Source organism: Xiphophorus couchianus, chromosome 21 (assembly GCF_001444195.1).
Source record: "Xiphophorus couchianus chromosome 21, X_couchianus-1.0, whole genome shotgun sequence".
Taxonomy (NCBI): Eukaryota; Metazoa; Chordata; class Actinopteri; order Cyprinodontiformes; family Poeciliidae; genus Xiphophorus; species Xiphophorus couchianus.
Window position 1 is genome coordinate 20209991 of NC_040248.1, and position 24268 is coordinate 20234258.

Here is a 24268-nt window from a genome sequence, read left to right on the forward strand (position 1 = left end):
GAATTGGTTCCTTTTGATCGACAGACAAACCAAGGCAAATCTCCAGCATTTCAATTCTTTTCTCTTTTTTTTCTATAAAAAAAAGGTCTCTGATCTTTAGTGACAGCAGCCATCGTAGCTGGGCACCTAAAAGCCACTCGCTCGCTAAATTAGCATGATTGCTGAGAGGAAGTTTGGGTGAGCGGGCAGCAGTGAGGAGAGAAACCATGAAAATGTCATTAATATGGAATTGGGGGCAGGGGGGAGCGGAGGAGGGTGTAAAAAAAAATTGAAATCCTAGCGAGGTAAATAAGATTTGCCTCCATTTCTGCTGATGGCTGTCAGAACAGCGGCGCTTTAAGCTGCAGATATGGTTGCGGCTCAAGATATGGGATTCGCCGTGTGTGCCTGCGCATATTTGTGTGTTTGGGGCGTGATAATTATCGCATGGGAGGAAGGTGTGCCTGAATGTGGCGGCACGGGGGTATCTGAGTTAGAACTGAGGACGGGGGCATCCACCCACCCCACCTCCGTCTGACGTGAGCGTCTTGCTAATAGAATGGCAGCGGAGCGTGCTTGAAAAAGGGGTTGGGGGGGGAGGCTGGTTAGAAAGCCTTTGATCAGCAGTCCCCTGTGACATCAATTAACCATTAATGTGCATCAGCGGGGCTGGAAGATAGAGAGCCGTCTGGGGTCACCTCCATTCTGCTGCCACACAGCCTGATAATGACAGCTATTTAACCCAACTGGCCTCACTGTACATGCTGCGTGACGGGGTTTCATGTGTGTTTTTGTCATAAAAATGTCTGCGTGAACTGATTAAGTCCAGAGCAATGGCCTCTTTTGAGAATCAGTCCCCACTACCATTAAAAAGCAACACAATGTCGACGTCATAAAGAAGGTAATATTTTTGTCACTATTTTCTGTATGTCTTTGAGTTATCTTTCTAAAAGGGGCAGCATTGTGTAAAATTGACCTTTTAAGAGTTTTACATCATGTTATAAGGTTATTCTCTCATCAAAAACGTACCTGGAGTATTGCCTTGATTCTTTCATGCATGTTTGAGAAATATTTAGTCTCCCATGGCAACCATTCAGCTATAAAAAAAACCCCACCTGGGTAGACTTAGCTCCACCTTTGAGGACAAAGCCCCTCCTTGGTGTGGCAGTTTTCAAGCTTCTGCCTCACAGAGCAACCCTCTCCCACTCAGCTCCTTTAGACTAGCTAGCCACAATTAGCAAAGACTTTGTGGATCTGCACCTCTGCTGAGCTCATTTCCTCAGTGCAATAATGGTCAAAACTTTGTTAAAGGTTTAATAAAGGAGCCATATTGCAACGACATCCTGAACGCGGAGTTTCAGAAAGAGAGCTTTAAATCACAATGCCCAATTTTTTTAAGCTATATTTGATATATACAGCTTTTTTTTCTTTTCACCAACCAAGGGCTATCGGAACAAAGTACAAGTGGTGTTTTTTTTATGAATTATGAAATGGGAAAGTTTTTTCTGCTTGGCCCCACTCTACCACCCCACACATGACCAAATACACCCACACAGAACCATTCAAACAATATCAGTCAAGATTAGCAACGACTCTTTTAGTTGTAGCTAAAAGATTTAGAAATCTTTGTAGCTAGTTGTAACTAGCAAATTGTTGTAGGCAAGATTTCTTAGCTTGTTTACAAACTAAGGTTACTTTTGCTAGCAAGGAAAGTATGAAAATCGAACAATGCAAAACAGCATTTTGTATTTTTTCCATTTTTAGCCATCAACTGGCTTTGTAGCTTCTTAAGCTACATTGATCAGCAACTAATCTTGTAGTTGTAGCTAGCAACTATTTGTAGCTGACAACAGCTACAAGATTTCTTTGCTTGTCGACAAACTAAGCTTACACTTTCTCTTGCTGATAAGGGGAAGTATGAAAATTGAAAAATACAAACTAGAATTTTAAGAAGAATTTCCAGAAATCTCTGAAGATTTAAAACCCTTTTCACCTTTCATCATCTGCATTCACTCTTCCCCACAGAGCCAAACATCTGCATGATGACAGGAACAGGACCTTGCATTAGCGCAGACAGACAGCCATGACATTTCCTGTGCCACCCGTCGATGTCCACTGATCCATGTTCGCCCGCTGACCTTGTCATCCCGCCTCAGTTGGCCACGGTGGGCCTGTACAGTGCACAGAGATAAAAACACAAATTTCAGATTTACAGACAAGAGAACTTTTCTCTGACACTATCTTCCATTTCCATTTCAGCTCAACAGAATACAGATGATTAAATGTTGCCGTCCTACTCACCGTCTTCGTCACCCAGCTCCCTCATTTGCTGTGCCACATCTGGTGCTGGTCAGACATTCTCAAGCTGATGACCAATGGGCTCTCATAATAAGGATATATGACTCCCTGAGCCTGCAGGTAATTATTTAATCATTTCTTGGATGGCTTTAATTGAAATGAATTGATTAATGGTGCAGAGGATCAGTGCCCACAGAGAAGTCTAATTGAAACTCGGTCTTGGACGACTCACCTTGGATCTGTCACACTCTGGGCGCCTTGTTCAGGAAATCGCTTGTGGACTAAATGGGTATAAAGAAAACCTCATGATCCCGAGATGAAAAAAATGTTAGCCCCATTTGCTTGAGTTTCTTTTTTCTTTTTTTTTTGCTGTAAGCCAATACTGGTAGCCAAATTATAATAATAATAATTAAAACACGATGGTGGATTGTTTTATATTTTGTTTCTGAAAGACAGAAGAGAAAAATATTAATCCAAAATGTCAGACTGCTAACAAATGTGTAACTTTTTTGTGAGCATATTGCATGTCCTCTGAATTACTTTAAGTGATCCTTCCAAACTGACCTTGAATGTGATGTGAACAATTGTACATAAGGGAGTTTTTACATATCATGCAGTAATATTTCAGCAATTCCTTAGTATTGATTTATATATATATATATATATATATATACATATATACTGTATATATATGTAAAAGGTACTAGTTCCACTGACTTCACTTAAGATATTTTTCCAATAAGTGAAATAATCTGCCAGTGGAGCTAGCACTTTTTCATCAATATTAAAGGATTATTGACTTACAGCAAGCTCCTATATCTTGCTGAAACATTACTTGTAAGTTAGAACACTTGAAATAAGACAAAACTAAGACATTTGCCCTAGAAACTAGACCAAAAATACACTGTAAAAGTTTGCATTTTTTGCAGCGAGAGTACCACGCATTTACCTGTGCTATACAAATAAACTTACCTTGCCTTGCATTACATTTTACCTCTATGTTGAACCCAAAATGATTGTTACAAAGCAGATCGTACATGCTTTTGTTTTTAAGTGTTTCGTATAATTTATTTATTTTTTTAAAGTGAAAGTGACACTATAACAAAAACGGTACACGGGATTCCGACATGGAATAAACCACCAATAATAACACAGCACATCAGAACATCTCTCTCTTTCTTAACGCCTGAAAGTAATACCATAACACATGGAAAAGGATGGCAGTACTTGTGCTTCCAAGTTCGCGCCCTGTATTAGAGTGAAAAATAATTACGGTTTGAAGGCAGAGGGGAGTGATGGCGCAGCATATGTTAGCGACATCACTGGAGTTTTTCTGTCTTGCTCGCTAAGATTAGTAAGGGCTCTAATCTATTGATCCCATGGGAACATTTCTCCATAAGTCTCTCAATGGCTTCCTACTTAAACCCCCATCAAAGGCAGAGGCAATGCGCTTGGTGAGCTGTTTATGTCAATACAGTTAATGTGATGCACTTCACAGCTCCCCTTTCAGGCGCCACTGGTGGCACAAATGAATAAATAAATATCAAGCCTGAGACCCAAAAAGAAGAAAGAAAGGAAAAAAGAAAAAGCCCGCCAAACAAATAGAAAATAAATTCTTTCTTCTGAGGATAATAATAGGCAGCATTCAGGGCAGCGTCAGGGAAATGTAAGACAAATCCCAGTTCTGAGCCTCAATTCTCCCCCTGTCATTTCTGGAGCCCCTCCGCCCTTTTTTCTTCTCTGCCGTAAACATATTACCCCCGCTCGCCGTTCAGACAGCCTCGTCTTTGTTGTCTGCCGTCTCTGTGTCTTCTGCTAATGGCATGGATAACCTGTCATGGCATTGTGCCTGAGTAAGGCTAACTGACAGTAAAAAGGATAAATGTCATGAATAAGCACTCTGCTGAGCATCTGCCATGACCTTTGGCACACAGCACAAAAGCAAAAAAAAAAAACAACCTGACGCATCAGTCGGACAAGATCGCCGAACATGTTTACCGTGACCTTGATTCTGTGATGACAGCAGTGACAACGAGGCAGAATTGTGACTAAATTAAAGAGGGTTTTATAAAAATTGGAGCGAGAATATTGACTGTTGTGGGTCTGATGTTTAAAGGGGGGGAAAAAAACTGTCTGGTCTGCCACTTCACTTTCCATTGTCTCCGACTCCAAGGTGTGGCACCCAGCAACCCTTTCCTTTCTGAATCCGCTCCGTTCAGATTCAGAAGTGTTCACTGTTCACAGAAAGAAGTAATCCACTAATCAAATCCACAAATCTGTTACATACAATGCTAGTATGTCTCATCATGTCAACTGATGAGACATACTAGAGCATTCCCAATGTTTACCGGAACTTTCTCATGGCCAACCAAAAGTCCTTCTCAACCTCTCCGAATTTAAAGATTTTACTTCTGCAACTACAGAAGCTCCAGTCTTCCTGATTGCCTGGTGTCTTATAAAGCCTTCTTGGGCTGCAGAGTGTGACCCTGTTGTTCGCTGGCCCTGGTTGTGTTTGCATTGAGCAATGTCCCGCCTCGAAAGTGAGCGGGGACTGTCATACCAAAAATTCCTGCTGAAGCTGCCCGGAGCCACCCCCACACAGACCTGGCAGAACATTTTTTCATTCTTTGTCGTCCTGTTCAGCTCTTTCTGTACCCGCTCATCTACCAGGAAAAAGAAAAAAGGACTATTCTTTACCTTTAATTAAATCAATCAAAAAAATAGCATATTATTGATCAGAAAACCTGCCGTTCAGAGTCTTGCAGGCTTCTGATGACTAAAATTAGAGAAATGCTCCCCGATTTCAAAACTTTGGCGCTTGCAGTTCCAGTGTCCAGTGCCACAGAGAGCCCTGATTCAGCCTCCAGATCAACGTCAAAACCCTGAAACATTTGGTTAAGTGTTTCATTTCATTGTTTATATGTAGTTTGTCATTGCGAAGAAAAAGTTACATAGCCCAAAATCATTTGCTTGATGTGTGATGGCACAATGTGGATCTGTTCAGCTGTTCAACAAGTAAGAAGTATATTATGGCGGATTTTTTTTTAATGCTGTAAGTCGAAATGACTGACAGCGAAAAGTCTACCCTGCAGTCGCTCCAGGCCCTGCGGTGCAAAAAGGCCTCTGGAGTCCCCAGAAACTCCACAGGCCTGAAAGCATCTTTCTTCAGATTGATGGCATTCATTACCATACATGTCAAACCTATTGGTCATCTAGAAAGTAGATTACCATCAAGATAATAACCATCAAGATAATTTTTTGAAGCCACATATGGAAAGAACACTTTGAATATGACTTCAACCTTTTTTTTTTTCAGAACACTGAACGATATCCTAAAGTTGAGAAGTCAAGATCTCCTGAATGAGATCTCAAAAATAAGTCGGGTTTAACAGATTTGTTCAGCAACACCTCCACCGGATATACAAATGGGTTCTGATGTTTAAAACGATCACACTGGCAGTGCAAAAATATTACTTCACAAACCTGTCTAAAAATGCAGATACAATCACCTCCCAACATGTACCTCACGGATTGTAGTTCAATTCTTCTAAGTCCTTGTAATCATTCATGCTTTAAGATGAAAACATAAGAATAGGCTGCATGCTGCATGAGTTTTCCCTTTAGTCTGAAATATTGTCTCAGATTTTTTGCAGATTGTTGTAAAGTTCAAATTCTACAACCAAGGAGACTTTATCTCAGTCCTAAAGACTGCACCCAAACACTGTTTACGGCATCCTTGGCAATGGAGCCATGGATGACGTCACAGTGTAACAAATTAGCATAATGCTTGCTTAAGGGATAAACAAGGACTGGCATTTTCCTCATGCATCACCACTTTTTTTATCAGTCAGAGAAGAGGGATTTGTAGGAGAGAGAGGTAAAAAAGAGGCATGGGTCAAAACGGAGCGTTCTCGGCAAATGCTGATAAATGTTGTTCATGTATTTTTTAAATATATTTACTGTATATATACACATATATTTATCTACTGAGAATATGATAGACTAGTGACCAGTCCTGAGTGTGCCTTCTGACTTTTGTACCACCTCACATGACCATACATGGCACAAGTGAGTAAAGAAAACGGATTTAATTTGGGCAAACATGCAAAATCCCTTCCCTTGGTAATGTAACTTTCAATAGATTTTTTTTTCCACGCAAGCTTGTTCCATTAAGGGTCATGACAGGTTGTGAGCTAATCCAAGCTGTTATTTGGAGAGAATCAAATCACCAGTCCATCACGACAAAAATATTATATTTATGTCCTTATTTAATCTAACAGGCAAGTTCTTGTATCCTACGAGGCAAGCTAAGTACAAAAAGGACAAAAAGAGAGATTTAAACAAAAACGTCATGTGATGGAGAAACCGGGGAAACCACTGTAAAATAACTATAAAGGAAAATAAATGTTTGTTTTTTCTTTCTCTTTTTTTGGTAAATCCATACTTTTTCTTGATTAGAAGTAATAGCAATGGAGTGGGCCCATTCATATTATAATGGATGAGTTCTGTTAGCTGTACAGTGCACAATTTTCTTTATCTTGCCCCTTTATTTTAATCAGATATATTTCTATCATCCTTTTCTAACACTATAAACGTTTAAATACATCATATGCTATTCTTTTTTTTTTCTTTTTTTTTTTTGATGCACAGCCAAAATGCAGAAGTAAATTTGCTATATCATTATTACTGATTCAAAATTTTTCAAAAGCATATCCGGTATTCTAGAGAAGTGGTCGGTTTTATTTCCAGTAACTCTGGTTTTGCTTCCTAAAACTCTGTTCCTGTTGCATTAAACAGGCCAGAGATCAGGCCTCTAAGCAAAAAATTAGATTTTTTTTTTTTTTATTATTATCATTTACACAGGCTTTTCAATGTCTTTGTTGAGTCTCAGCATGTACTTATTACAGATGGGAGCTAGTGTAAGTAACTGGGGAATTGGAGGCATTACAGCCTTGTTGGGATATACATATCAAGTCAGAGTTTGGGAATTATAATCATAATAGATTTTACAAAAAAATAAAAAAATAGTGAGAGATTTTTGGGGGATCTGTGAGCTGCTAACTGAATCCCATAATACTGATTACATCCCAGATTTAGAATAATTTGAATTTGCCAAATTTATATGACTATCAGTCTCACGTGTTGTTGTGGAGGAACATTTACATTTATTTAGTTTATTAATTTTTATTAGGCACAAAAATGTAAGTAGGTTGAGATCTTAGCTTTGATTGGGACGATGGGACACTTCCAACTGCTTCGCATTCAGACAGTTTTCTGTAGATTTCCTGGCGGACTTTGGATCATTGATCTGTTGCTTGATCCAATCTCTTCTATGACTTATTTGTAAAACAGAATCGATTTCTATTCTATTCTGGAAAACATTTTGTGTAAAAATTGTATGTTGCAGTCATTGGTAGACAGTCTACCAATGACTGCAAGGTCCCATGACTACAAAACAAGTGACAAAAAAACTGACAAAATCTGTAGAAGATGTTTGTGCCAGACATTGTGCTGTGAATATGTCCAAACATCCCTAATTTGGTGTTTTCTGTCTAAATGACTCGATGGTAAAACTTTAAGTTATGCATCCATACTGTTTTTAAAGGAGAAAAACCTTTCTAGACACGTCAAAGTTATCTTCTAATGATCTTGTCCAACTTTAAGACACAACATGCTAACTGATGGCTGTAGAGTTTTTTTGGGTTTTTTTTCAGTATCTCTGTGAATTGCTCAGTCTGACCTTGGGCGGCAATTTACTGTGACCTCCACTCCAGTGTAGTTTGACGGCTGTGTTAAATTTTATTTCTACTTTATTTAACAAGGAAAGACCCCTTGAAATTTAAAATGATGTTTACAAGGACATGCTGGTCAAAATGACAGCAGGTCACGACAGCGCTAAGATACCGCATTATGCGTAAAAGAAAATTCTTCCGACCATAAAATATGAAGCTTACTTACCACAAATAAAAAATAAGGAGGAATAAAATTGAAAGTTTTTGATTAAAAATGATGTGCTTCAAATTCTTTGGAATAGGCCTTTATAGTTTTTCCCAGTGTTGTGATCCTTGTGTGACTGAGTTTATGTTTGAAGTTTGATCATTTACTTGCAAAAGAAAAAATTAAATACTAATTAACAAACCAATAATTTAATACATTTAAATAAATTACCAATACATTCAGCAGTCTGCAGTATTGAGAGATATCTTCTTTCCATCTAAGTCTACTTAGTCACATTTATATTTAAGTATGTATACATATTCACATTACATACATGCATTATTACACAGTTAATGTGTAATAATTGGCTTTTATAATTTCACATTCTATGGAGGTTTTTTTAAGCTCACTAAAAAAGTGCATAATTTGAGATTATTTAATTCGTTCCATAGTTTCATGCTTATAACTGAAACATCTAGATTGTATTTTAATTTTCTCTTTAGCATTTTCCAGTAAACAAACCTCATAACATGTATTTGTCAATTTCACCTCCATTTATATGTAACTTTACATAATTGTTGATCAGATTAACAGAAAATACCATAAATGTAGCTTTTTTCCCCTCTCATTTAAGGATAGCTCATCACTTTTTTTTTAGGCTCAGCTAGCTCTTTTCCCACCATTTGTATTAGTTTGCTCATAATATTTCCAGAAAGAAAAGTTTCTATTATCAGCAGCCATTCAAATTTTAAAAAATACTGGATACCATAAAAATATAACAAATATAGTATAAATAATTTAGGTCCTAGGACTGTGCCTTGAGGAACACCACATTTTACAGTTTCTATATGTGACTTGTGAATTTCGGTTATTAGTGCTGCCATGTTGTCATACCAGTTCACCCCTTCTGATTAGTTGCAACTGGTTCCCATTTCCTCTTTTACATTCATTAAATGCAGAAAGATTGCACCTATTTGTCTTTTCCACGACTGTGTTGTGGTAATAAAGCCTTTCCTTGTTCCCATGACAGTAAAAAGTTGTTCAGCAGCACATCTCATTGTTCAGTTTGAACAGCGGAATCAGTCTGTAGTGTCAGAGGCGGCTCATCTCGCCATGTTGACAGAGAACAAGAGTTAGAGGGGAGGACTGGGGAGACAGTAAATTGCCTGACATGCCTGAATCAGCTGTGGAGGTTTGGACAATTTCAGGTGTTTGGTCAAGTGGAAAATTCAAAGAAAGAGAAACTTTCGGCTGCTGAGATTGTGGTGATCTGGTGTTTGTAGCGTGCTCGCTCCCTGTCAAGCTTTTTCATTATTTCTCGTGTGATACAGCATGAAGTCATTGCTCACTTCAGACAACGTTTGGCTGAAGTGTCATTATGAGCTGTTTGGTCTTAACAAATTGACCAAAGCCTCGGAGTTAGAGAGGAAGTATCATGTTTTCCAGCCACATGGAGCCATTTTATATCACAATCAAGTAATGTTACAGTCAGTTGCCATAAAAATGCTATACATAGAAAATATGACTTAAAACAATTTAACACCTCGAAATTGGGCTTTTTAAAAAAAAAGATCTACTCTTTCTGAAACTCCGCCTTCAGGAAGTCATCACAACACGGTTCCTCTATTTACCCTTTGACAACATTTTTGCCAGCATCGTACTGAGTAGTAGCTCCTATAATGAGCTCAGCAAATGCCCAACTCCATCAGCTGTTTGTTAAAGTCTGAAGGAGCCGAGTGTGGGAGTCACAGAAGCTCAGAAGTTTGGAAACTGCAGCCCCGAGAAGGAGGAACTTTGACTGCGAAGGCGGTGATAGCACCACCAAGGCGTTTTGCGCAACTAAGTAGTTGCCAGAGATGAAAGGATTTTTCATAAATGCAGCACTCAAAGCAACACACCAGGTATGGCTTTGATGACGGAATAACATTATAACATGATGTAAAGCTCAAAAAAGTCGATTTTACATGATACTACCCCTTTAAGGAAAGTTCTTGTGTCCCTGACATTTAAGATCAAAACATTCCAACTCTTTCCCGACAAACACCTGACAACTGACATGAACGCAAACAAAAAATCTGTCATTTCTGCTGCGAGCATGGGGAAATAAAAAAAATATTTATTATATTCATCTTAAAGAGATACTTCTTCTGTCCTTTTAAATAGAAATATCAATATCGGTTTTTATTATGGCAATTCCTTGTGTTTTAGTCATTTATTGTGCAGGTTTGTTAATTTGCCAAATCTAATCAAAGATCTTACATTCTCCAAGCCTTTCCAGCTTAGTTCAGCCTCCTGGGCCAAAACATTCTGAGCTAAACACACATTCTGAGAGCCAACTATGTTTCCTGTAATCTAAAAAAAAAAATATTATCCTGCATGAACTGCAAGAGAAGCTTAAAGAAGGGAGGAAAGAAATATCAGAAAAACTCGCTGGCTACAAGTCAAAAAAGATTGGTTGCGTGACAAGAGAACCAATATGTTAATCCACACTTTATGAATGTGGATCTTGGACGAGTCGTGTGTACGCACGGACAGACCATCCGGCGGCACAGATGGGATGTCCGACACGGATTTGTAAACCAATTCCCAAATGACTTCAGTCTTCGGCGTGTTTGTGTGCGTGCGCGACTCGTTTGAGCTGCAGAGATACTTTGAAATCCACAAGTCAGGATTTGCTCCGATCAGTCAGTGGGTTTCAGTCAATTACCATCACCTTTTAATATCATGTCTAGTCTGTTGGATACTTGGCCAAGGCGTCTAAATCAAACTGCTCAAATTCCATTTGTGGAACAAGCACGTTGAATCTCAATAGCAGATTTTTGCAGAACATTTAGACGAACCAGTATAATCCTAGACGTACATACACCTTTTAATTAGCATCCATGCGATGGTATTTGGTCCAACTCGGTACCCATGTACAATCATATTCAATAAATTTGAGCACATGGCCCAATGAGTCTCGTTTGTCATATTAAAAGTGCCAACCTTTAAACAGGTATTAAGCATACTTTTCATTAAACCCATATTTTGTTGAAAATACTTTTTTATTGGTCTAATGTAATATTCTAATTTTAACTGTCATGCTTTCATTACCTGTAATCAGATAAACCATCATAATTAAAATAATTATGTTTCACTTGATGATAAAAGTTCCTAAAAGAATTGGGCTAATATAATGATTTATTAAATGGATCAAAATCCAAACTATTGCATTTCAGACCTTGCTAGTAATGTATTTGGATGAATTATGGGTAAATAATCAAACTAGTGTTAATAAATATAACAGTCATAAAAACAAATAAATAAATACACTGAGTCTTTCTTGTCCCATAGGCACAGTATTTCCCAAACACCGTTTCATTTTCCAAGCCACAGATGTAAATATGTAAATAAATTATTCATCTCACAAAGAGTGTAGCATCACAAACATACACTGCAACATAAACAGGCATTTCCGACATTTTCCCAGCATAGAACATGCCATGAAATATAAACTACAGCTCTGAGGAGGAGCTTTGTCCTCGAAGGCGGGGCTAGGTCCACCCAGGCGTTTTGCACAGCTGAATGGTTGCCATGGGAGATTAAAGGATTTCTCCAACATGCATGAAAGAACCAAGGCAACACTCCAGGTATGTTTTCGGTGAAGGAATAACATTAGAACATGATGTAAAGCTGAGGATATCTCCTTCACGGCACAGAAACGGCAGCCCCTCTATCAGAGTGGCTCAACAATACACTTGAAAACTTGTCAAGGCAAAGCTAAGTAATAACCGCCGTCCCCCCGCGCACAGCCCTGACCTACATTGCACTCTCAGTGCAAACGCAACAATGATTACATTGTGATAAGCATCCTGCTGGACACATTAGGCCGCGTTGTTATTTTAGCAGATAGAAGTTCACGGCCCATTTATCAGAGCGGTTGGCGTCTCTAGGTTATCTGGCATGGGGAGGATGGCTCAATGGAGTCGGAGAACGGTATCTTTAATTGCTTTTGTTGTTCTTCGGAGTCGGATAATCAAAACTGTGTTGGGGGCTGAGATTTAGCTTGCATTGTGAGGCCTGGGAATTGAGTTGGGAATTTAAATTCTGTTTCTTTCTTCTTTTTTTTTTTTTCCTTAATGGGAATTTGCTTTATTAGCAGATAGGTGTCCGGAAGCTATGCTGTAATTAATCTGGCCAATCAATGCTTAAGAGCCCTACGTGTGTGTTTGAGATGCACCTGTTATTTTTTTGTTTTTTTGTGGGACAAACGTTTCTTCTGCATCTAGAACGGTGTGCGTTTGTGTAAAGTAAGAGTTGGTGTGTGGAGGCACGTGGCGGCAACAGGAGTTGGAGAGTTAGTTCAAATTCAAATATGTGAAACTTATTTTGCAAACAACATAAAAAGAAAGAAATCACGCACACTTTGGAAGCAATTTCAGTGGGAAACGGGAGATAAAGGTATTTCTGATGAAAGTTGCTACGTGTCTAAAAATGTTTCCATGGCGACACGCTCGCGTCGCATAAATGAGTCAGGAGAAATTAGAAATCCAATTTGTATTGTTTGCCGAGCTCTGAATAGATTACAAATGTATCAGCCAGCTGATGCTAATTTGTTTGGCGGCCTGCGTTGTCGGGATGAGGAAGCAGGTGAGCGAGGGGGCGGCACAGCTAGCGCTCTCTGCTGCTTGTTTGTCATCAGCTTTATTTACCTTGCAGCCAGTCCACAGGCTGCAGGAGGCATATGGCTTATGATAACAAGAGTCCATATCAGGCTCTCCCCTCCCGCTCATCTGTGAACCGCGGCTATTCCAGACTCACTTCACTTTCAACGAGCTCTGTCAAACACGACGCCGTTTCATTTAAATTCTGAAGGTGATTTTTTTTCTTCTTCTTCTTTTTTTCCCCCCCTTACGACTCCATAGAGAGGCTGGGAAGGCAGGAAACGCTGTGGACGAACTGTTTGTTGTGTTAATTTTACATCCCAGCTGAAAGTGATGCGGCGGTTTGATTGCGACTCCTCGCCATGTATCGGGGGTTCACAGCAAGAGCGCTTGTGTAGAGAGAGAAAAACCAAAAGAATCACTGCAAACAGCAGGATGATTCGAGCCACACGTTCGTATCTTGTACAAGACGCAAGTATTCAGATGACAGACTTGCATGTTTACTTAAACAGAGTAGTTGTTACAAAGTTATCAAGGTTCTCTTGCAGTGTTTTTAAAGCTACATTTATCTGAATTTATCTAATGTAGCTATATTTAGCTCCATCAGCTACATTCAGCTAAATGTGGTTAAATGTAAGTTACATTTACCTACACTAGCTAAATGTAACTACATTTACCTTAACCACAGTTAGCTAAATATGGTGACATTTAGATTATAATATATTTAGATTAATTTAGTTAAATGTAGCAAAGTAGAAAATGATACATTTGATACTTTTCAAATGCAGCTACTTTTAGCTACATTTAGCAGAGCAATTTAACTTTAACTTGTACACTTAATGCAACTGTAGCTCAGATTGAGCTTAATTGCTGGTGGCGGTGGCATCATGCTGGGGGCTACTTACGATTTCAAGAAACCTAACGGTCAAGTGGTAAAAATATACATTTGCCTACTATTATCATTAAATTAAACTTGTGAACATGTTTGTTTTGTATTCATTGTTATTCTACATGATTCAATTTTAAAATGAAACTGAATAATTCTTGATTTAAATCCCATTATTTCACTCTGGTCTTGCAACGTATTTTTTTTAAAGCTCTCTTTTTTTTTTTTTAAAAAAGAAAACTGAACATTTCCTGTTTCACACAGACACACGGCGTGCCTTGTCCAACAAAGCCCCTAAAGTTTTATTGCTTTCAAAGGTGCAAACCTGCAAACCATAAAAGCTGATCGCTAAATGGCAGGGTTTCAAGCAACTCTTTGAGAGCGGAGAAAACCCCACAGCATGATTGTTTCAAGGCCAAGAAATGCTCTTGCATCAGACAATGGGCCCTTTTCTCAGCGCTGGCGGCCCGGTTGGGGTGGGGCGGCGGCGGGGGGGAAACCACAGAGGAGACGTTAAAACCTGCTGGAGCTCGGAGCGACTTGTTGCCTGCTTGCATGGAAACATCAGGGAAGCTTTGGATGAGCCTCAGGACAGAAGCCAAACTAACTCTGAGCAATCCATCTCACTTTGGATCGTCGCTTATCGACTTTTACGGGTTTCCCCTTTCGCATTTATTAGGAATTTAGTGTTCACTTGAGGATTCACATTAGCCAGTTCATCTAACGCCGACACGTTCAGTGTTTATTGTCGTAGATACCTACAGTAGAAGCCTTCCTTTGACATGAAGCATGGCTTTGCTACATGATTTGGGGAACGAGGGCTGACTGGGACAGACTTAGCACTTGGAATTGCATGGTAATTAGAAATGACAAAACCCCAGAACAAGTGTTGGCTCCACAAGCTTGTCTGAGCATGTGTCGCTCTGCTCAAGTGGGACTTCATCCCTTTTTTTCCCTTCGTCTTCTTCTTCGTCTTACTTTTGACTTTAGCAGCCAGGCACTTACACAATACCTGGGAATTCAAGGGGAATCACATGCAAAAATGAAGCATGTGAGAAATGCACGCATAGTTAATGGAATTAAAGACTCGCCACAAACAAGCCAGTAAATTCCAGAATAAAACCGAGTTCTAGCCTTCTGGGCCCCGCATCAGAAACAAACATTGCACAAATACTAGAACAAGGCACTTTGAGCCACAAGTTTGATCATATAATATCATGAAGCGCCTCACTTTGGGCCAAAATTACTTGGTAAGATTTTTGCGTTTTCAGTGTCTAGTTCAAATATTTTAGCACACTTGAAATAGGACAAAACTAACTTGTAAGTAACTTTTCAGCAAAATATAGGAGCTTGTTATAGGTAACAAAAATGTCTTAATATTGTTTTAAAAAAACAACCTAGTTCCGTTTTGTCTCATATTATAAGTGAAATAATCTACAGGTGGAACTAGTACTTTTTCATCAATATAAAGAAATTTTTAACTTAAAACAAGGTCCTATATAAAAAAAACTTTCTTGTAGATTAGTTTTGTCTAATTTCAAGAGTACTAAGATATTTGCACTAGAAAGTAGAAAGTAGACCAGAAATACTTGGCAAGATTTTGTGTTTTAGCAAATGGCTGCAAAAGTCTCCACTGTTCCCAGGTTTCAAATTCAGCATTTTGAATATGAACTATTACCTGAATGGAAATAAAAAATATGAAGATGATTGTTTAAACATAGCCTTCACAAAGATGATAACAATTACCAAGAACATAAAACACAACAGGATTTAAAAAAAAAAAGAATTTCAGATTCAGTATTTTAGAAACAAACATTTGGCAGAAAGGGCACAGAAATTAACCACAAGGTTTTATTTTTTCTTCAACCAAACATGTTTGAGAAAATAACATTTCAAAGCACACTGGAACACTTTCAGAAATGTTACCTATTGTATCAATTATATAAAAAATGTCCACAAAAAAAAATCAAACAAAAACAACAGATAAGATAATAGTATTTCTGAAGCAGAACAACAAAAAGGAGGGAAATCTTTTGTTAGAGATGGGCTAGCCTAGCCTATTGGCTAACCTAGTGAGGTTAGCCCACCTCTTGTGGACATTAGCGACCAAAGAATTAGGAGGAATTTAAAAAAAGTCTGTGGAATTCCGACTCCTTACTTCTCTAACCATATTATTATTCCTTTCTTCTTTCCTCTCCATCACAAATGTTTTGGTGGCTGCTAGAAAAAAAACAAACTCCGCTGTTAATCGCTGAGCCATATGGGTCGACTGATAGATGCTGCGATGCTAAGTAGCTCGCTCAAACCATGTTGGCACGAAATAATTATAATTTATGAAGCCAGACCTTCCGATTCATCACGGACCATGCCTACTCAGGCAGCCACAACACATCATTATGAAGTATCGCCTTTCCCTCTCATTGGCCTCCTAATCCAATAGAGCAGCAGTGTTAGCCAAACCTTCCCTACACATGCTATTGTCTTTGGTAATGGCTCTGATCTGCCCACTGCTGCCTTTGGGATGTACTGGTTAAAAACTATTGCAAAATAAACATGATCCTGAAGACGGAAAAAGCATTACAGCAGGATGAGATTCACCATTTTCTAAGAGGAGTGACTGATTTTGACGTGAGGTGATGTTGCCCAGGGAAGCATGGGATAACAACAAGCGCTCATAATATAAAATGAAAGTTTTCTGACAGTTGTTTGCTAAATGACTTTTGTACAACATTTAAACAGTGAGAACACATGACCTGAAACTTGATATGTGCTGCCACAACCATGGCTGGCCCAAACTTAACACTTGATCAGGTAGCGGCCTTTTCCTTTAACTATAAAATTGTGCAAATTGAGGTTATAAAACTAATTCTGCTTAACAGAAATACGGTGATTTTGAAAAAACTCATGTTTTCTGTGATTTTTCAGTCGTCGTATTGCAACGTTTTTTCCCCATCAAGCGAGTCGCAGGTAAACAGGAAGTAGTTGGAGGTTGATGGCTTGTTTTTGTTTATGTGGACAATATGCAGTTGAGAAAAAGTTGTGTCACAATGTTTTGAATCCGGAACTCTTCCTCAAAATTGCCGTCTACAATTTCCCCACTAGGCAGCTCCCAAATATCAAGCGGCTTGTCGTTCCAACGATTGAATAAGAGGCCGACGTTTCCTCTAATGGCTGACAGATGATGCTTGCTAGCGCCATGGCTGAATTATGGCTATATCTCATGTAACTGTTTAAATCAGTTTCTGCCGCGATTTTTAAATGACTTATCACGTAAACAATCTTATTCATTTTAATTGAATGGAAACACCACCATCGCGAAACTGTTTTTTCAACCTTAGCAGAATATTGACAAAGATTTGCTCATATTTGTAATGGAAACGCAGCTAATGAGCTGTGCTAGAGTCATTTAGCTACTTCACTAAGGTCTGAGGTTTTTAGGTTTTCTGTATCCTGAATTTCAGATTAATCCTAACAAAGAATTAGTTCCTACTGACCCTTGGCCACTACGTCACTTAATCACGTTGAGGCGTCATGACGAACGTAGAAAGTGGGGGATGGGGGGACTGAACTCCCATCTTGGGAGACTGTGGAAGTAGCACATCAAGTCAGGGCTCATGGATAGCAGTATTGCCAAAAGTTGGAATTAGCTAACTCTAGGATATTACTAAAATATTACCGCTAACTTCTCCCTCCTAAGATGTTTGTTGATTTGATTAAATCATAGAGCTTCCCTGATTTAATTGGCATTTCCGCTTACACCTGTTTTCCAGATAATGAGCTAAACGCAATATTAGGCTAACAACTTTCTGTTTTTTGCCAAGCTTTATAGAAGCTAATGCATGAGTAGCTTGTTTTGACGTGTGTCATGGCAAGCATTTACGCTTGACATAACGTGCAAATGCTTCTTTACTTGAACAAAACAATGAATCTGAAAAATACTCAGCTTGGACACAATGATTTAAATGGAAACCATGTATTTAAAAGTCACTAAATTAGATGAACCATAATCCAGCTACAACTTTTTCCATTTTAACAAAGCGTAACAGCTGTCTGTCTACCTCATTACAAGGAGAAACTCTAATTTCAGCACCAAGAAAGGGACCTTAATTTTTTTCCCCCCCTCATCTTTGTTTTTCCCAGTATTTACTCAACAATTATCCCTGAAATTACAGCATGTTAAGTGAGCTTTAATCATTTCTCGAAACATTTAAAGAGCCGGCAGTTTGATAGTGAACATCTGCAAAAGAGCTCATGGAAAACGGTCCGCTTGGAGATTTGCGTAGGAGGAGTAGGAAAAAAAAAGAACATTGTTTTGTAATCGATAAAGTTTGTTGTGCTCCACAAAAATGCAAGAACTCTTGGAAACTTCACAAAGAAAGTCAGAACAGGGAAAAAATCTTTTATGATTTAAAACCAGTCATTTTGTTTCCCTTCTTCCTGGTTTATGGGACTGCACTGCGACCTGGATAAGCTTTAAAGAGCCAGTGTCGCGTGAAATTGACTTGTTTGAGCTTTACATCATGTTGAAATTTTATTCCCTCATCAAAAACATACCTGGAATGTTGCTTTGTTTTCCTCCTCGGAGATGAAGTTTCAACGCTTCCACTTCACAGAGCACCCCAACTCCATGATTCCACAACTCAGCTCCTTCAGACTAGCCAGCGGCAATTAGCAAACGCCTGAAAAGCTTGTTACGTGAGCTATTTCTGATTAAAACTCCGGTAAAAATGGAGTCATGTTGTCATGACTTCCTGAAGGCGGAGTTTCAGAAAGAGACAGAGGCCCAATTTTAAAGTGTTAAATTGTGAAGTCAAATTTCTTTTAAGTCATACTTTGACATATATATATATATATATATATATATATATATATATATATATATATATATAGCATTTTTATAATAAAGAACTGAAAGTAACATTGTTACTTGGTTGTGTTATAAAATGGCATTATGTGCCTGGAAAACATACACTGCTCACAAAATTATAGGGAACACTACAATAATACATCCTAGTTCCCAATTAATTAAATATACTCATTATAAATATTATTATTATGAATATTATTATTAACACAATGGAATTGACTTAGAAGAAAATAACAGAAAAATGATCAATGTCAATTATTTTTTGAGCAGTATATAATACCGCCCCTGTATGGTAGCAACATTTCTTTGGGGAAAATACTGTAAAAACACACAATGTAAAACAAATCAAATAAAATAACAAATTTATATGAATAACTAAAAAAATGTGTTGAGCTCTTCACCTTGATTTGAGTATTTTTCACTGTGTTCCTCTATAGTGAACTTGAAGGACTGCCTTTAAACTCCATTTGCAATTCCACTTTATTGTTCTCCAAAAAAAAAGAAGAAGATAGAAACAACCATTAAAAACACAATCTGCATCAGACTCCTTTGTGACACCCAAAGCAGTTGCGACCCATTTTTGGAATCCGGATCGGCCGAATATAGCGGGACAAGCAGAGGACGTGTCACCACGTCGCATTCAGGAGTGACGGCGGGATGCTACCGAGTGTCACGTCTGAATAGTGCAGGTGCTCCGAAGTGTTGGAGGACACGGCCTGCACTCGCATGGCGCTCCAGCCGGCTTCAAAGCAGGTGCCCAGACAGAAATAACACCACTTGGCAGGAGATGGATGTCATGTACCAACCTGCTAACCTCTTAACCCAGCGGAGGCTGCCGCCTGGGAAGTGAGCGGACTGATTCACGACTCCACCTGTTTCTGGCCTCCCCTTTCAGTCGCCTGCACAAATTATAGCTAGATTATGTGAAGCCGAGATACAATATTAGTGGAGGGTTCTTGAATATTTTCTTAAATTTTCTTTGTTGTGGGTCAGTTCATATCTTCCTAATTCTGTTTTTAAGAAAAACAAATGAAAAGTGGATGAATTCTTGGAACATGCTTATTATATTAATTACTGCAGATTTCAATGAACGCGATATGAAAAAAAACCCCGCTAAACATAAAAATATGAACAAACCCAAATTCACCAGCTGATAGATATTTATAGAACAGATTCAGCTAGGTCATCAAAAATATTTTACGTTTTTGATTTAAGTTAAAGTGGGGAAAAAAAGTTCTCAAAGATTTCTTTCAAACAGGCCGATTTTCATCCATCTCAGATGGTACAGAGCTTCACAAAAAACACCAATGTTAAGCCCCTCCCATTTCGTAGGCAGAGGCGTTCCAAAGAATCAAAACGGTAAGCTGCTGTTAGAAATGTACAATTACAAGTAACTCTAGAAGAAAACTTTTGCTGTCCTCTTGAGCAGAGAAGGTAAATGCGAAAGCGTGGTTTGGGAATATGTTTAGCAATCACGCAGATTAGCTAAAAAAGCAAAAGGATACTGGGGACTGATGCTGTGTTTGAAACAAAAGATAAAACTGTCAGTAAAGCTTCTGTATTTGTAATAGTGATGAAGTAAACATGCCAGAGGATTTAAGCTAGCAGCTTTCGGGAAATAAATGGAAAATTAAGTTGTGGGAGGATGAAATGTATGCGGCTAACACACTGCAATGTGTCACCCACAAAAATTGAGTTTTCTTTCTTTGTTTATTAGTCAGCTTACTTGTTTGCTTTGTTGCAACATGCTATAACCTGGTATTACTGAGTTTTGTAGGCTGAATTGATTGATTCACATTGACAAAAATGGCTACGTGAACCGTGACGTCTACCAACCTACGTTGTTGAGAAGAACTAGTTTTCTTTCATGTTTTCCTTGTTTAAGGTCGCAGAAATTCAGCGTACGTATCAGTGTGACAGGAATCTTTCATTTAAATGTTGCTGTCCAATCAACAACTGGGTTTGCTAATTAGCCTGTGGCTAGCAAACCTACATACAAAACAACAGTTGCTCTGTTTCTTGACATGTAACATTATTTCATGTGCAGCCCTTGAAATAAATTTGAATTGGATTGAACTGTCTAAATGCCATTGACTATAAGTCTTATTATCTCAACATTTAGCTGTGTGAAATGTGTGGTACACATGAAATGTGGGCGTAAGAAAAGACAACCAGACACATCAATATAATGAAAAAAACCAAAACACCAGGTCAAGGCCATTAGAGGATGTCCAATTCCAGGCCCTCTCTACCTACTTTCACATTGAAATGAGTTTGTTTTTTTTTGGGGGGGGGGGGGGGGGGGGGGGGGTTCATGTGGGGGGGCTGGGTTCTGGGTCTGGGAGGGGCGGGGTGGCTGTCACAGACTCAGTTTGCAAAAAGGGCAAATGCATCAGTTTGATTGAAGAGCTGTTAAAGACGGTGAAGGCTTCAGCATTCAGCATGCGCGCCTCTTTCATGCATCGATACCTCCTCTATCGCCATTTTTAGCCCTGATTGGCCCCAGTACAAAAAAAAAGGGAGATGAACCTCACACATCCCGTAATCGAACCCCGCCCTCTATTTTTACTCGAACGTTGACGTGTTTGAGGTTCATCTTTTTGAAGGACGTAGGGTCAACAGAGATGAACCGAGAACTGCTTCACCCATCCTGCTTGAAACGGGGGCCTCTTCTTTTAGTGGGTGTGTGTGGGTGTGTGTGTGTGTGTGGTGGGGGCAGAGGGGGCATATTTCCATGTTAGGGAGCATCTGTCTCAACGGAGCGTTTATGGAGGTTGCACAGATGTTCCGGGGGTTCCTGGGATTCTTTATGATTTACGCCTCTCCCCTTGCTTAACCCACCTTCTTTTTAAAAGCTATTTATTGTACTTTACCATAGCAACGGTGCGCTGGAGCGTTTCAAAGGGAATGCAGTATTTACTGAGCTTCTCTTGACTGGTAAAACCTCAGTTTAAAGGGGCAGTACTATGTGTTTTCCAGGCATGTAGTGTCATTTTATAGCACAATCAAGTAACTATGCTAATTTCAGTTGTCATGAAAATGCTATAAATATCAAACATGACTTCAAAAGATGTGATTTCCTAATTTAACGCCTTGAAATTGGGCCTCTGTCTCTTTAAAAACGCCTGCTCTTCCTGAAACTCTGCCTCCAGGAAGTCATCACAACATGGCTCCTCTATTAACCTCTTGGCAACATTTTTTACCAGCGTTGCACTGAGAAGCAGTTTGCATAATGAGCTCAGTAGATGTGCAGTTCCACCAGGTGTTTGCTAATTGCTGCCAACTAGTCTCAAGGAGCCGAGTGGCGGAGTCGTGAAGTTTGGAAACTACAGCTCTGAGGAGGAGCTTCATCCTCGAAGGCGGAGCTTGGTCCACCCAGGTGTTTTGCCCACCTGAATGGTTGCCACGGGAAATTAAAGGATTCCTTAAACATACGTGGAAGAATCAAGGCAACACTCCAGGTGTGTTTTTGTTGAGTGAATAAAATTAGAACATGATCTAAATCTTAAAAAAAGTCAATTTTACATGATACTGACCCTTTAAACAGCGGTGACAAATGACGGCGCTTATGTTTGAGAAATACATGTTTAGTGCGGTTACAAGGTTTATTGTTTCCCTCCCCGTGTTCCCAAAGCTTATCTCATCCGTTGAAGGCTAATGGAAATTAGTTACCTTGTGGGACCCTTCATGGTTCATCACTGGTAGACCTAATAACAAATGATGGCCTTTCAAAAGGGAACAACTCACAATCCAGATGCAACACTGCTCCCTCATTATTAATTCCTGTTTGCCATCCCCTGCCATCCACTTCTATGTATTTTTCCAGGGTCGCAATAATGGGGGTTCGTTGTTATGGTGGCAGCGGTTTGCTCACCCCTCATCTTCATCATCAGACGTTTGATGAGAACCAACTAATAGGACAGATGTTTAGAGGGAAAATCAATAGAGCTTAGTTATTAGGAGGTAGAAGGATAAAACGACTCTCGATGCTTGAAATAGCATAAGTGCAGGTAACTAGGCAACTCTTGTGCTTATTATTAGTGTTATTAGTTGGTCAGAGCAGGAACATTTTTTAAAAAGGAAATATGTTGTTTTTGTTGGACTTTGTCTTTTTGTTTTTCACAACAAATCGCGTAACATGTGAAGCGGCATGTGCTTTTGCTAAATTTCTAAAAAAGAGGAGCAGTGAAAAAGTGAAACAACGCTGTTAATTGTTTAATGTTTGCTACCCTTAAGAGCTGAACAACCTGCTTATGCTTTGCTAGACACAAAGACAGAACTTTTTTTTCCTCTAAAAAATACCCATATTTACACTCATGGTATATTTTTTGGATATAAATTTAGAAAAAGCAACATTACTGTCTCATCATGTAAAACCTCAAAACGGTTTAATTTCTATCAATACACTGTAATTACACGTGCCAATGTTTTGTTTCTATTAAATAATTTGTTGCTGTGGTGGATCATATGATGGATTGCTTTCTTTTTACAGAGCAGATTTTATTCAGCAAATATCATTAACGCGTTTGTGTGAAATAGCTGCAGTGATAAATTAGTTTTTCTTAAGTGCATGGTATTCAAATGAGCGCAGTATAATCTAAACAATCAGCAGAGTCTGCACATTATTCATCATAATGAACAGAATATATTTTTATTATCATCCATACATCTTAATAAATTGAAAAATCATTATGGTATTTGCATATAATTGTGGTGATTTGTTAATACGTTTCAACCCCACTGCTTAGGAGGCTTATAACATCGGCTAGGGCTGAAAGGATTTTTCCACCTCTGATCCTAAAAGTTGATTTGATAAAGATTGGTGTTGGTGTTAAAAGTCCCTCTGGAAAAGTTGTGCCAATATGAGAACAAAAACAAAAGTTTAATGAAAGCCTTTTCATATGACAAACGTTTTAAACTTTTGAAACTGTTTTTGAACTCCACACTGTCTGTAAATCAAACTGTTAAACGCAAGCAAGAAAGCAAACCATCTAGCCAAAGATGACCACGACTGGTTTTAGTTGTCAACATCGCACGCTAAACCTTAAATGTACATGTGATATATAAAAGAAAAAGTGCTTTGCTTCCAATTGTTAACACTACCACAACTAGGTTCCAGGGTATCACATTTCACAAGTCAGTGAAAAGTTTTAATTTAAATTTTAAAAATAGCGAGGAGGACGGACATATAGGTCAGTTAAGCTAGCATGACTTTGACAATCTGACATGTAGATGTGCAGCGGAATTCCAAATCCAAATTTCTGACAGATCACCAGTAGAGAAGGTGTTATAATTAGCTAATCTACCACTGCTGTGTTCAGACGATCACTTATTAATAATCGTAAAACATAAAACTGAAACGGACAGAATGTTCTGTTCTTTGTGTGGGAAGTGTTGAATTCTGATACAGTGGTAGAGCTGTTGTCAGTCAGTTGCCCACAGCAATTAAGATGGGTCTGTGTGTAGCATAGCCAAAACAGAGAGCGAGAAAAAATAAGAATATTAATGGTTTTGACTTGTGTTTTACTTACTTAGCTGCTGTTAAGTAGGATATGAATCAGATGCTAACTTCAGGGTCATGTTTTCCATCTGAAACAACTTCGAGGACAGTATTTCCTCCATAAATAGGCCAAGGGGAACAGCTGCCAGGTCGAAAAT